At 33.1% G+C, this 12,366-nt stretch overlaps 1 long non-coding RNA gene and 1 pseudogene across 1 annotated transcript; one reads left to right on the forward strand and one right to left on the reverse strand.

The window, feature by feature from the left end:
• The first annotated feature begins 3,760 nt into the window (after positions 1-3,760).
• LOC125776187 (uncharacterized) lies at positions 3,761-10,216 on the forward strand. Its single transcript, XR_007421487.1, has 2 exons — positions 3,761-5,255; positions 9,094-10,216. It is a non-coding gene; the product is annotated as an uncharacterized LOC125776187 (long non-coding RNA).
• A 1,815-nt stretch (positions 10,217-12,031) lies between these two features.
• Positions 12,032-12,161, reverse strand: LOC125776980 (small nucleolar RNA U3; annotated as a pseudogene).
• Positions 12,162-12,366: the final 205 nt, after the last annotated feature.

Consider the following 12,366-nt stretch of genomic DNA (forward strand, 5'->3'; position numbering starts at 1 on the left):
AAGTGGATTTGGATATTATGGGTAGAACTTGAAATCGATCTCACCTTCCTATCAACATTTCTAAGTCAATGGTAATGCGAATTCTCAACAATTGCATCAGCTCTTCGAAGTCGGATTTAAACTTGCTTGTTATACATAATATACAAGTGTGTGCTCATCACACATAAGGCGATATCAACATTTTTCTGGGAAGCAATATTTTTGATTTCTTGGAATTGGATCACACCAAATTTATGTTATTATAAATAAAGTGATAAGGAGATTGTATACAAATAGGTATTGTATGCATGGTATATGTGTGTAAAGAATTCAAATTGCATATAAAAGACTAAATTGACAAACGCTTCTTTTTACTATAAAATGCAGAACGGCTTCGAACAAAATTTAGTAAACATTTGGAAATTTATTGGCTAAGTTGAGACACAATTTTTCTCTCAAAAAATACCAAAATACCAAAAAAAAATTCTATAAAAATGAGAATCATGTACTTCTTGTTTATCTTGTACATTAGCATAGCAGCTTTAAGCGCTCATCCGCTAATTTGCAAATGCCCCAAGAGTATTGGTTATTTGCAAAGAGAACAAAACTGCATTAATCGCGGAAACTGCTTTCCATATTGTGAAGAGGATAGTAGTCCGAATCAAACACAATGAATTATAATACTCATACGATTTTGTCGCAATCTTAAATATTGTATCATTTGTGTAATAAAATCATAAAAAAAAATAAATAAATATAATTTGGTTTTTAAACTCAAGCGAATTTACGTATTAAAAATTTGTTTGTCTCTCGTCACCCTTCACAATACAAAAAGTGTGGTTCAGGAATCGCAGTTGCATTCATCGATAATCGGGGAAAACGGGTGGAGATATGCAGACGGAATTTTGTTGGACAATTGGTATAAATCAGAAATTATCTGCAATTAAAAAACAGAGCATATTTAGACCGAATGTGAGTGTTTCACTTTTCTTTACATGAAATCATATATGAATTTGCAGCTGTCACAAAAAAAATAAATGTGTTTGAAAAATAAAATACTCGTAATAATAATATATACTTAGTTAACCAGCTAACCCCGCCGCCGTTTTCCTGCGTGAAATTATGTGTTTTGAAATTAAAAGAAAGTTAAATTTATCTTTTCTTTTTGTTTTCAATGTAACTCAGCTTGATAAACAACATTTTTTGGTTTCTGTTCCGGTGCGTAAATGTGGAGAGAAGAACATAGCAGTTCCAAATTTATGCCACACATTTCTAGCAACTATCCTTGTGTACTGTTGATTGTCATCTCAAATGCAATTTTTACTGGAAGCGGAATCCGTTTGAACTGAAATGGCAAATCGATAGAACTCAAAGGAATTCGTAGAATCAAGCATTCTGCACCCTTGTATTCGATAGGTGCGTCACAATCAGTCGGGTTCCATTACACAGTTTTGGCACTTGTAGATGACGAAACATAATAACGACAGATCCAACTATGAGACACAAATGATGCGGTGGCATACCAAGCCTCTCCAAAGAATTTAGAAATTCCATTGGACAATTCACGGCGTTGTCTTCATTGTCAAGACGGTCGATCGATTTGTATGAGCGCAAGTCTTCCGGAATTTGACTTTGAATCTTCCAGTTTAACTCAGCAACATCGGTATTTTTGGCAGCTATCATTGCACGTGCACTGAAGGAATTGTAGGATAATTTCGCCAATGTTCTGATAAACATTCTTGATGAGTTCATGTTTCGTGAATCGATAAACAGCAGATGGAATTGATATCAAACCACCGGAAGTATCAACCGGAATTGATCCCTTTCCAATTTTTAGCGAAGACGATGTAAAATGTCTAAAATGTAAATTCGTCCTAAGGAATTATTAGAGAACACACCTGGATGTCCACCTACTGGTTACCCTTGCTTTCTGCGCAACTACTTCTTCGACGATGCATTCCAGGTATAATATCAAGGTATTTTCGCATAGAGCAATGTTCTCGCAAACGGATCACTGACGAAAGTTCAGAAAAACTCGTAAATGTTAATTTTGTTGCTGGCGGTGTTTCCACCGGTTGTACTGTATTCCTGGGTTGAAATACACTCTTTGACCATTCGCCAAATTAACTGCGAGACGCACAACGGTCGGAAAACGTTCATGAATTGCAAAACTAAATATCCTACAAAGCGCTTTATTGCATTTCACATATCGACCGTATCGTTCAAGACCAATAACCGCCAGATTGCTTCCTTTGGTGACGTACTTACAAACGTATTTTATCGATTACACCAAACTGCAATACTCAACATTGATATGAGTTTTGAATGTGAATTAGACAATAATGGTGAATATAGTACAATCCATATGTTGTCAACTTCGATATTCACTCTTCTAAATTGAATGCTGAATGTTCTACCATTGTCGTCTGGTGAGCGACGCCGATACAGTGGATATCCATGGATATTTCTAGTTTGTATTTCCGAAAGAAAAGCACGAGGATACTGTTTCGTGCATTTATTGTGAGACATACAAACCGAAGTGGGATTGTGGTGTCGGCAAGGTCCATGAACCTTATTGGTTTTCATCACTTCGTATAATACTTCTCTTTCTTTGCATCAGGAATTTCCGTATGATTGAATGATTTCATCAATTTGATCTGGTGGAACCACCATCCACCATTCAAAGAAGAATGTGTGCATGTAGCAAACTTCTCTTTTGCTACTCAATAGAGTACATCTAGCATATAACAGCACCATATATACGTTGCTTCAAGATAAAGTCCATCGAAGCTGTTGCTTGAAAAGTCTTGCTGTGACATCGTGACGATCGCTTGCTAATTGACCGCGATCCATAATACCGCACGTATGGCATCGCATCCTGGGAGTACTCGGTCATGTGCCTTGGGCTGCTAATGTATGTTGCTGCCAAAAAAAATTCCGACCGATATTAGCGCGACCTCTTCGTGGCATCGTAACAAATTTCAATCTGTAATTGATCACTTTGTGTGCAACACACATAACATTCTCACTGAGCAATTTTCAAAAATTTTTGAAGCAAACGAAAAATTTGAACGATTCAAATACAGTGGTGCCCCAGTATAACGAACGCCGATATAACGAATGTTCAATATAACGAACGCTGTTTTTCAATACATTGATGACTCTATATAAAGAAAGCTGGAAATTGGATGAACTCGATATTACGAATGTATAGCGTTTGTATTTGGTTTTGGTTGTATTACAACAAAAAACAATGCAGGCAGTTAAATACCCGTTAGTTCTTGTTATTATTGAGCTATTTTTTTTTAAAGAATTCTATATATTTTTTATGCACGCTTCATTGCGCGAAATAGCAATTGTAAGTTCAAAGTGATAAAGTGAGGATATCGCATAAATTATTTAAAAATGCCTTCAATTCGGAAACGGCTTTGCTTGGGTGACAAATTAAAAATAATTGACAAAAATAAAAAGGAGAAACCCCTGAAAGAAATCTCTTTGAAATATGGTATTCCAAAATCGAGTGTTTGCACAATTTTAAAAAATTGCCGGAAAGTGATAAGAAGTGTTAAAGGTACACATGCTGGCACATTGAGACGACAATCGTTAAAGAAAGGCGAATATCAAACTTCAACACAGATGATTTGGAAGCATGGAACAGTGTAGACAATGTACTTGTAGAAGAGAACCCGAGTGCTGAAAATGAACTAGCTATAGAAATTTCGGAAGAGGAGGAAAAAGACACAGGATTTCAAAATTTCTCGCCCAGAAAAGCAAATGTGCTTAACAAATTTTTTTTCAGTTGAATAATGCTCATATTTTTGTTATAAAATTCAACTTTAATTAATTTTATTGTATGCATTTTCCATTATATATGTATTTATTTCAACCAATGCTTATGAATTCATGAATAAATAGTTATTTTTAAACATATATGTACCAATATTAATTTAGTTTTCGCTTCCGATATAACGAATATTTCAGTTTAACGAACGGTCCCAACATTATATCATTCGTTATATTGGAGTACCACTGTAATTGAAAAACAAAACAACAAAATTGAAAAAAAATTTGTATGGAAAAAATTAACTTTTTGGAAGAATACAATTTTCCGACTTTTCCTTACGAAAAGCATACAGGTTTTTTTATTTCTAAACCTTCCTTGATCCACAACGAACAACCTCTTAAAATTTCATCAATATTGGTTCAGCCGTTCTCTTAGCGTTACTAACGAACAAACATTCATTCGTTTGAATGAGAAAAAGAAAAGGGCTGTTTTTAGGGGCTTTCCGGCAATTAGTAGAATTTTTTTCTCCGCAGAAACCATCCCTGAACTTCAACGAACATTTTAAAAAAAAGAATTATCAAATTTGGTTCAGTCGTATGAAAGTTATGAGCGTACATACATTTTGGCGATTCATTTTTATTTATGTATATACATAGATAGATAGATAGATGAGCTCATCACACATAAGGCGATATGAACATTTTTCTGGGAAGCAGTATTTTTGATGACTTTGAATTGGATCACACCAAATTTATGTTATTATAAATATATTGATAAGGAAATTGTATACAATTATGTATTGTATGTATGGTATATGCGTGTAAAGCATTCAATTTGCACATAAAAGACTAAATTGACAAACGCTTCTTTTTGACTATAAAATGTGGAACGGCTTCGAACAAACTTTAGTAAACATTTGGAAATCTATTTGCAACGTTGAGGTACAATTTTTCTCTCAAAAAATAACAAAATAAAAAAATTCTATAAAATGAAATTCATGTGCTTATTGTTTATCCTGTACATTAACATAGCAGCTATAAGTGCACATCCGCTAATTTGTCGAATCCCCCATTACAAATACTATACAATATATAGTTTTAATTGCCTGCAAACAAAACAAAACTGCATTGTAAATCATCGCGGAGAGTGCATTGCATATCGTGGATAGGATAGTAGTCCAAATCAAAAACAATGAATTATAATAAATCTACGATTATGCTGCAATATTAAGTGTTATATAATTTATGTAATAAAACAATAAAAAGGAAAAATATATATAATTTAGTTTTTAAACTCAAGTGAGTTTACCTACTAAAATTTTGTTTGTCTCTCGTCACCTTTCACAATTCAAAAAGTGTGGTTCAGGATTCGCAGTTGCATCCATAGAAAATCGGCGTAAACGGGTGGAGATATGCAAACGGAATTTTGGTGGACATTTGGTATAAATCAGAAATTATCTGCAATTAAAAAACAGAGCATATTTAGACCGAATGTGAGTGTTACACTTTAATTTAACATAACGTTAATCTTGTTCATAGACCCTTTACATGAAATCATATATGAATTTGCAGCTGTCACAAAAAAATAGATGTGTTTGAAAAATAAAATAATAATAATAATATATAGTTAATAAGAGTACACCAACGTAAACAAAAATTATTACAAAGTGCGTGTGTAATGTAGAATCCCAAGTGAAGCAAATTTAGTTCAGGCTCATTTGGAAAAAACAAAAGACATGAAGCTTACATACATATTAATCTTATATATTTGTCTCGTAACGTCAGCAGAAGAATGGCACTAAATAACATTACCAAGCCATCTAAAGCTGTTTTTATATCCAGACCAAATATCAAATGTCAAAGAGTGAACCATCGAGGCCAATGTATTGGAGGAAGCTCTGAATAAAACGAATACAAAAAATTTATAGGAAAATTAAAATTCAATATGATGACATCATTATAATCGATAATGATTTTGTTGGAATTTTGATTTCGAACAAAAATAATAGACATAAATATAAAACTGGAATGATTATTAAATGTTCAGAAAAGTGTAAATGTAAAATAATGGTACAATATACATATAAGTGCAAGAGGTGAGCATTGTTATTATGGATGGTCTAGCTCGGCATCGTTTAATGGCCATGTATGACAAAAATGTATGTATTTGCCTTTAATTTTCGAAATTGACTCTATTGAAAGCATAATTACACAGGCTAACAAAAAGAAATTTTGTTTTGCGCTTGGGTTTTATTTACCACTTTTGATTTTCTCGTCCATCCGTCCGGTCCATCGTCCGGTTTCCGCGAGATGTTGCCGCCAAAGCAGCATTGAGAACACGGAAGAGCAAATGTGTTTATTAATACAATACAACTAGTTCAGATAAAAGAAAGGACTAACAAGCATTTTGAATATGATTAAACGTATAATTACAAAATTACAAAACTACTAGGAGAATATTGGCTTATTTGAAAGATCGCTGGGCTTGAGGCGTTTAAGTCGTCGTGGTAGTCCATCTCAAGAAGTTAACATGGCTACTTCTTCGTTACAATGCTGTAGCATTTTTGTAGTATGTGCTGCTGCATTTATTAATAGTTCTGCGTTAATCGACGCCAAAGCGCTTTGGCAATTAGTCTTGGTACTTTGTTTTGAAATTGTTGGATGACTTTCTTATTATTTGCGTTGGTACATCCCCAGAGTTGTGCACCATAGCTCCATATCGGTCTGAGTATTTGTTTGTAGATAAGTAACTTATTTTCTTTGGATAACACTGATTTGTTGCCAATTAATACATTTGAGTTGCGGAACTTTCATTTTTAAACCTCTTAATTTTCCGATTGAGATCTTTAAAGACTTTATTTAAAATAGATTTACCAGCCACCAACATCACAGCTTTCTCTTTTATCTAGTTAATTCTCTTACATATTGGGTTGTCAAAAAAGTATTGCGGTATTTTCGCTGCTTCTCGCTGAAAGCGCGTAGTTCTAGTTTTATTCGTCGCATCGGGTCATGCTATACCTTTTTGGAAAGCTCATTTCACGCGCTAACACGTGTTTGATTGATTGTCGTTTCTTTTAAGTCGTTCGTGAGTTATAGCGTCGCAAACATAGAGCAAAATAAAGAGAAAATACGGCATATTTTACAGTACTACTACGATAAAGGCAAAAATGCATCTCAAGCCGCCAATAAAATTTGTGCAGTTTATGGACCCGATACAGTTTCCGTTTCCACCGCACAACGATGGTTTCAACGTTTTCGTTCTGGTGTAGAGGTGGTCGAAGATTCGCCATGCTCCGGAAGGCCTGTCGTCGAAAATTGCGATAAAATCGCTGAATTGGTCGAAAGAGACCGGCATAGTAATCATCAAACTGTTACAAACCATTTGAAGAAGCTTGGAGTCACTAACCCAATATATGATTGAGGGTTTACAGCATTCCAGTGGACTTTCCAAAGCTGCATATTGCATACTTGTTGTAAAATGTAAAATTTCAGATTCCAACTGGTCTGTATTTAATGTAGGGTTATGCTTACTTTCATAAGTTTTCATGATCTTCTAAAGTATTCCCAATCTGTACGTTTATTGCACAAGGCCGCTGTTTTGTCTTTAAAGATGACAGTTTCACTATACGTTAAATAGATGGAAGAATGATCCGAGTTAAGTTCTTAATCCTAAATGATTGACAAATAGTTCCGGGATATTTTGCCGACAGTAAAAAAATCTATCAGGTTTGAAATATCTTCGTTATCGGATGGCCGATATGATGGTAAGCTTGTCGAGAATGCATAACCCCCGTGTAGTGCTTTATAAAGTTCTCTCTCCTTTATAGTCCTTAAATTCGTTTTCATTCTTATGTTTGATTAACCCATTTGCATTCAATAGAAGAATTTTTATTGATTTAGATATGTCTGGTATTAAAAAGATATTTTTCAAGCTTGCATAAGCGATTTTGTAAGGAGGTGTTGAATTCGTCTTTTTTGTTAAGTTTCTGTTAGATCTGTGATAAAATGCTGTTATTGGATATATTATCGTACCAGAGCATCCGCCCACGCGTTGCTGTGGTATACATTTTATACTTTTATTCATATAAGAAACTATTCAATACAGTGAAAATCTTATTTTATCCATCAACGGATGGACCATATGAGACGTAGCCGCGGCCAACATTTGAAAGAGATAATCTTCAAAAAGTAAATGCGAAAAAATGGTCTTTCGAATGATGATAAACAGTTTCCATTAAATTTTAAGCGTCTGTGCTTTTTTCTTTAAAAACGTAAGGAACCTCGAAATAATTGAGAAAAATCTTCCGACATGGGGGGTACTTTTGTATGTTCGGAGCTCCGTAGCGCTTTGCGAAGACCAATACACTTCCCTAGTACTGATATACATTTAATCGCAACTACTGAGATATTTGGAACTGTAATAAATAATCGAGTATTTTTTGCTATAGATCAGATATTGTTATTTATTTTACAAGAACAAATAATAAAGTTCTATGCAATTCGAGTTGATTAAAAAAATTTCACTTCGCTTATCTCCAAAAATAAATCGTCGGCAAGAGAGCATAGGTCGTAAGTAAACATCTGCAAAAAAACCCAAATCAAAAAGGATGTCGACATACGTACATATGTATCTACGATTATATACATTTAAATGTTTAAAAGCTTAACTGGTAATGAATGTGATCATAACAAAATTTAAACTTGTGAATTAGTCGCTTCGTTTCGAAATTATTGTGGTTGCCACACTACAGTTTTTAAAAATAATTGTGTCGAAATATTATTTTAAGTAATTATCTCAATGCGATAATATTGACTTTGTATTCAAAAGGGTCAAAAATTACTTTGAAGATTGATGAAACGTATACAAGTTATATAAAACTCGAGGTATCGCTCTTCGTAGCCACGAGGGGAAATCATCATATACTCTTTGAAGGGTTTTGAAGGTGGGTTTTGTCTTCCAGCCAGTTAATATTGAAACCTAATATAATATTACGCTCACACTATTACGACTTAATAATCTGGGAAACTAGGTTCGATCCGGAAACCACTTTAAATACAAAACAATAATTCACGTGGGTTGTAAAATCTCAGAAAAGCTAAAGGCTTCAATCAACCAAGATCTGAATATTTACATATTCACTCAATCTCGTTTTCATTAGTTAAAAACAAATTATAAAGCTTACGAGCTTAGCTATGCAGATATTTAATTTAGTAAGCATTCGATCTTTTATCAGCGCAATTCTTAAATATATATTCTGAACCTCGCAAAAACAGCAACCCTAACTAAAATGGAATCATTATATTTAATCCTTTTATGCATTTCTCTTGTAGCCACGGATGGGAATTTTCAAACAAATTACCTCATGCATACGGATAATATGGCGCTAGCAAGTAGACCTCGGTTGGGATGCCAACATTTTGATCATCGCGGGCGGTGTATCGATGAAGAAGCTAGACCAAATTCGTTTCGAAGAAATAACTACTAAAAGACAAGGGTAACTATGTGGAATTAAAAAATCATACGGCGAACGAACAAAACTTACTTCGATATACTTACTTATAAATATATGCAAATACAGAATATATAAATAATATATTTAAGAATACATATTAAAATATAAACCGTGGTGTAACACTTAAATCAATTAAATATAGAATGAAATAAACATGCGTTAACTAATGGAATTGTTAATCATCATTTAAGTGGTTTTGGGTATTATGGGTAGATCTTGAAATCGATCTCACCTTCCTATCAACATTTCTAAGTCAATGGTAATGCGAATTCTCAACAATTGCATCAACTCTTCGTAGCCGAATTTAATTTTGCTTCTTATATACATATATATAATACATGAGCTCATCACACATAAGGCGATATCAACATTTTTCTGGGAAGCAGTATTTTTGATGACTTTGAATTGGATCACACCAAATTTATGTTATTATAAATATATTGATAAGGAAATTGTATACAATTATGTATTGTTTGTATGGTATATGCGTGTAAAGCATTCAATTTGCACATAAAAGACTAAATTGACAAACGCTTCTTTTTGACTATAAAATGTGGAACGGCTTCGAACAAACTTTAGTAAACATTTGGAAATCTATTGGCAAATTTGAGGCACAATTTTTCTCTAAAAAAATAACAAAGTCAAAAAAATTCAATAAAAATGAAATTCATGTACTTATTGATTATCGCTATGCTAATAGCAGCTCTGCATGATCCGATAGAAAACAGTATTGCAAACACAATACCAATATGTCTTACAAATCATCGGGGAGAGTGCATTGGATATTATTACCGTGCAAGGAATAATCTAAGAAACAAACTCGACCAATTAAAATACACATAGGATTATGTCGCAATATTAAGGGTTATATCATTTGTGTAATAAAACTATAAAAAGAACAAATAAATATTATTTGGTTTTTTTTGAAGAAGGCTCACGGAGATATTTTGTGGTTTTCATTAAAAGAACTTTTTAAAATTAAGGAAACAATGAGGTGATAGCTTCCTTGTCGAAGAATCAATGAATTATAATAGATCTACGATTACGCCGCCATATTAAGTGTTATATCATTTATGTAACAAAATTATAAAAAGTAAAAATAAATATTATTTGGTTTTTAAACTCAAGTGAATTTACCTACTAAAAATTTGTTTGTCTCTCGTCACCCTTCACAATACAAAAAGTGTGGTTCACAGTTGCATTCATCGAAAATCGGCGTAAACGGGTGGAGATATGCAAACGGAATTTTGGTGGACATTTGGTATAAATCAGAAATTATCTGCAATTAAAAAACAGAGTATATTTAGACCGAATGTGAGTGTTTCACTTTTCTTTAACATAACGTTAATCTTGTTCATAGACCCTTTACATGAAATCATATATGAATTTGCAGCTGTCACAAAAAAATAGATGTGTTTGAAAAATAAAATAATAATAATAATATATAGTTAATAAGAGTACACCAACGTAAACAAAAATTATTACAAAGTGCGTGTGTAATGTAGAATCCCAAGTGAAGCAAATTTAGTTCAGGCTCATTTGGAAAAAACAAAAGACATGAAGCTTACATACATATTAATCTTATATATTTGTCTCGAAACGTCAGCAGAAGAATGGCACTAAATAACATTACCAAGCCATCTAAAGCTGTTTTTACATCCAGACCAAATATCAAATGTCAAAGAGTGAACCATCGAGGCCAATGTATTGGAGGAAGCCGTAAATAAAGCGAATACACAAAAGATTTATAGAAAAATTAAAATTCAATATGATGACATCATTATAATCGATAATCACTTCGTTGGAACTGTGACGAACAAACAAAAAAAAAGGTGCGTGGAGTCCCTACGCGCGGATGAAGTTATACTTCTTAGTGATATTCAGAAATGCATATCATTTTGTATGAAAGAAAACTAGAAAACTTAAATTCACATTTTATAAATTTATTATGCACATAAAATGAAGAATAAAGCAAAGTCTAAATGAATGAATTTTGACTCAGAAAGTAGTTCCGTCTCTTCGTTGCGGAAGAGAATATGCAGCGTAATCATCTCTCTTTTATTCTTCGCCAATTTGGCTGCCGGATTGACTTGTGAAGATCAATTTTTTGTTGGTGACATATTCATATGTGTACGCATATGTATGTTTGTATGCTTGTGGTTTATTTGTTTGGCAATGTATGCAAATATATGTACATATAAGTATATATGAATGAATGAACATGCAAGTCAATGCGCGCACATGCGTATACATACACTCATATGAGCATGTGCAGATACACAAGATAGGATAGAAGATGTATGCCTTTTAACATCGTATACTATACAAATAAATATTTTTCTTACTAATAGAAATTAAAATAAAGAAAAATATTTATTTTTATAGTATACGATGTTAAAAGCAAAAAATTAAAAACTTATTCTGTCGGGATTCGAACCTGGGACCTGTGTTAGCATCTTGACCTTCCAAGCGCTTACCACCAACACCACCATTGACAATTAGGTTGCGCTGACTTAAGTATGATTCGGTTATGAATGCAAGAAACATACAATGGTTCTAATAATTTTGTTTAAGTATAGAAATATACATACTTTGTAGAACATTTGCTTTCGCAATAAATTTATCACAGCAATATTATGTATATGTTTATGTATATTGCTGTGATAAATTTATTTTCTATTAGTAAGAAAAAAATATTTATTAGTATTGATTTCCAAAAGCACAGAAATGATTCTATGAATTTATTCATTAAAATCGCCACTCAGAAGTCGTTTTATCCCTTGTAAGCGAGCGATTTTCTTAAATCTCACGCTCCCAGATAAAACGATATACCTCGTCCTCGTGGGTCAATTTCAAAAACCACAGAAATGATTCTGTGTGATTCTGAAAGGCCAACGCAGAGTATTTCAATTAAAAGTCACACAAAATAGTTGAGAATTCGCAGAAAGGCAAACGAAAGAAAAAGAACTATAACTTCAAGAATGATAGAATACAAGATTACGACAACCGCCATTATGATACGTCATAGTTGCGTGTTGAGAAGAACAAGAGTGAAAAACTGTCAAATGGCTTGCAAATTGTAAACAGAAAA

The sequence above is a fragment of the Bactrocera dorsalis genome, chromosome 2, assembly GCF_023373825.1.
Source record: "Bactrocera dorsalis isolate Fly_Bdor chromosome 2, ASM2337382v1, whole genome shotgun sequence".
In the NCBI taxonomy this organism is placed as follows: domain Eukaryota; kingdom Metazoa; phylum Arthropoda; class Insecta; order Diptera; family Tephritidae; genus Bactrocera; species Bactrocera dorsalis.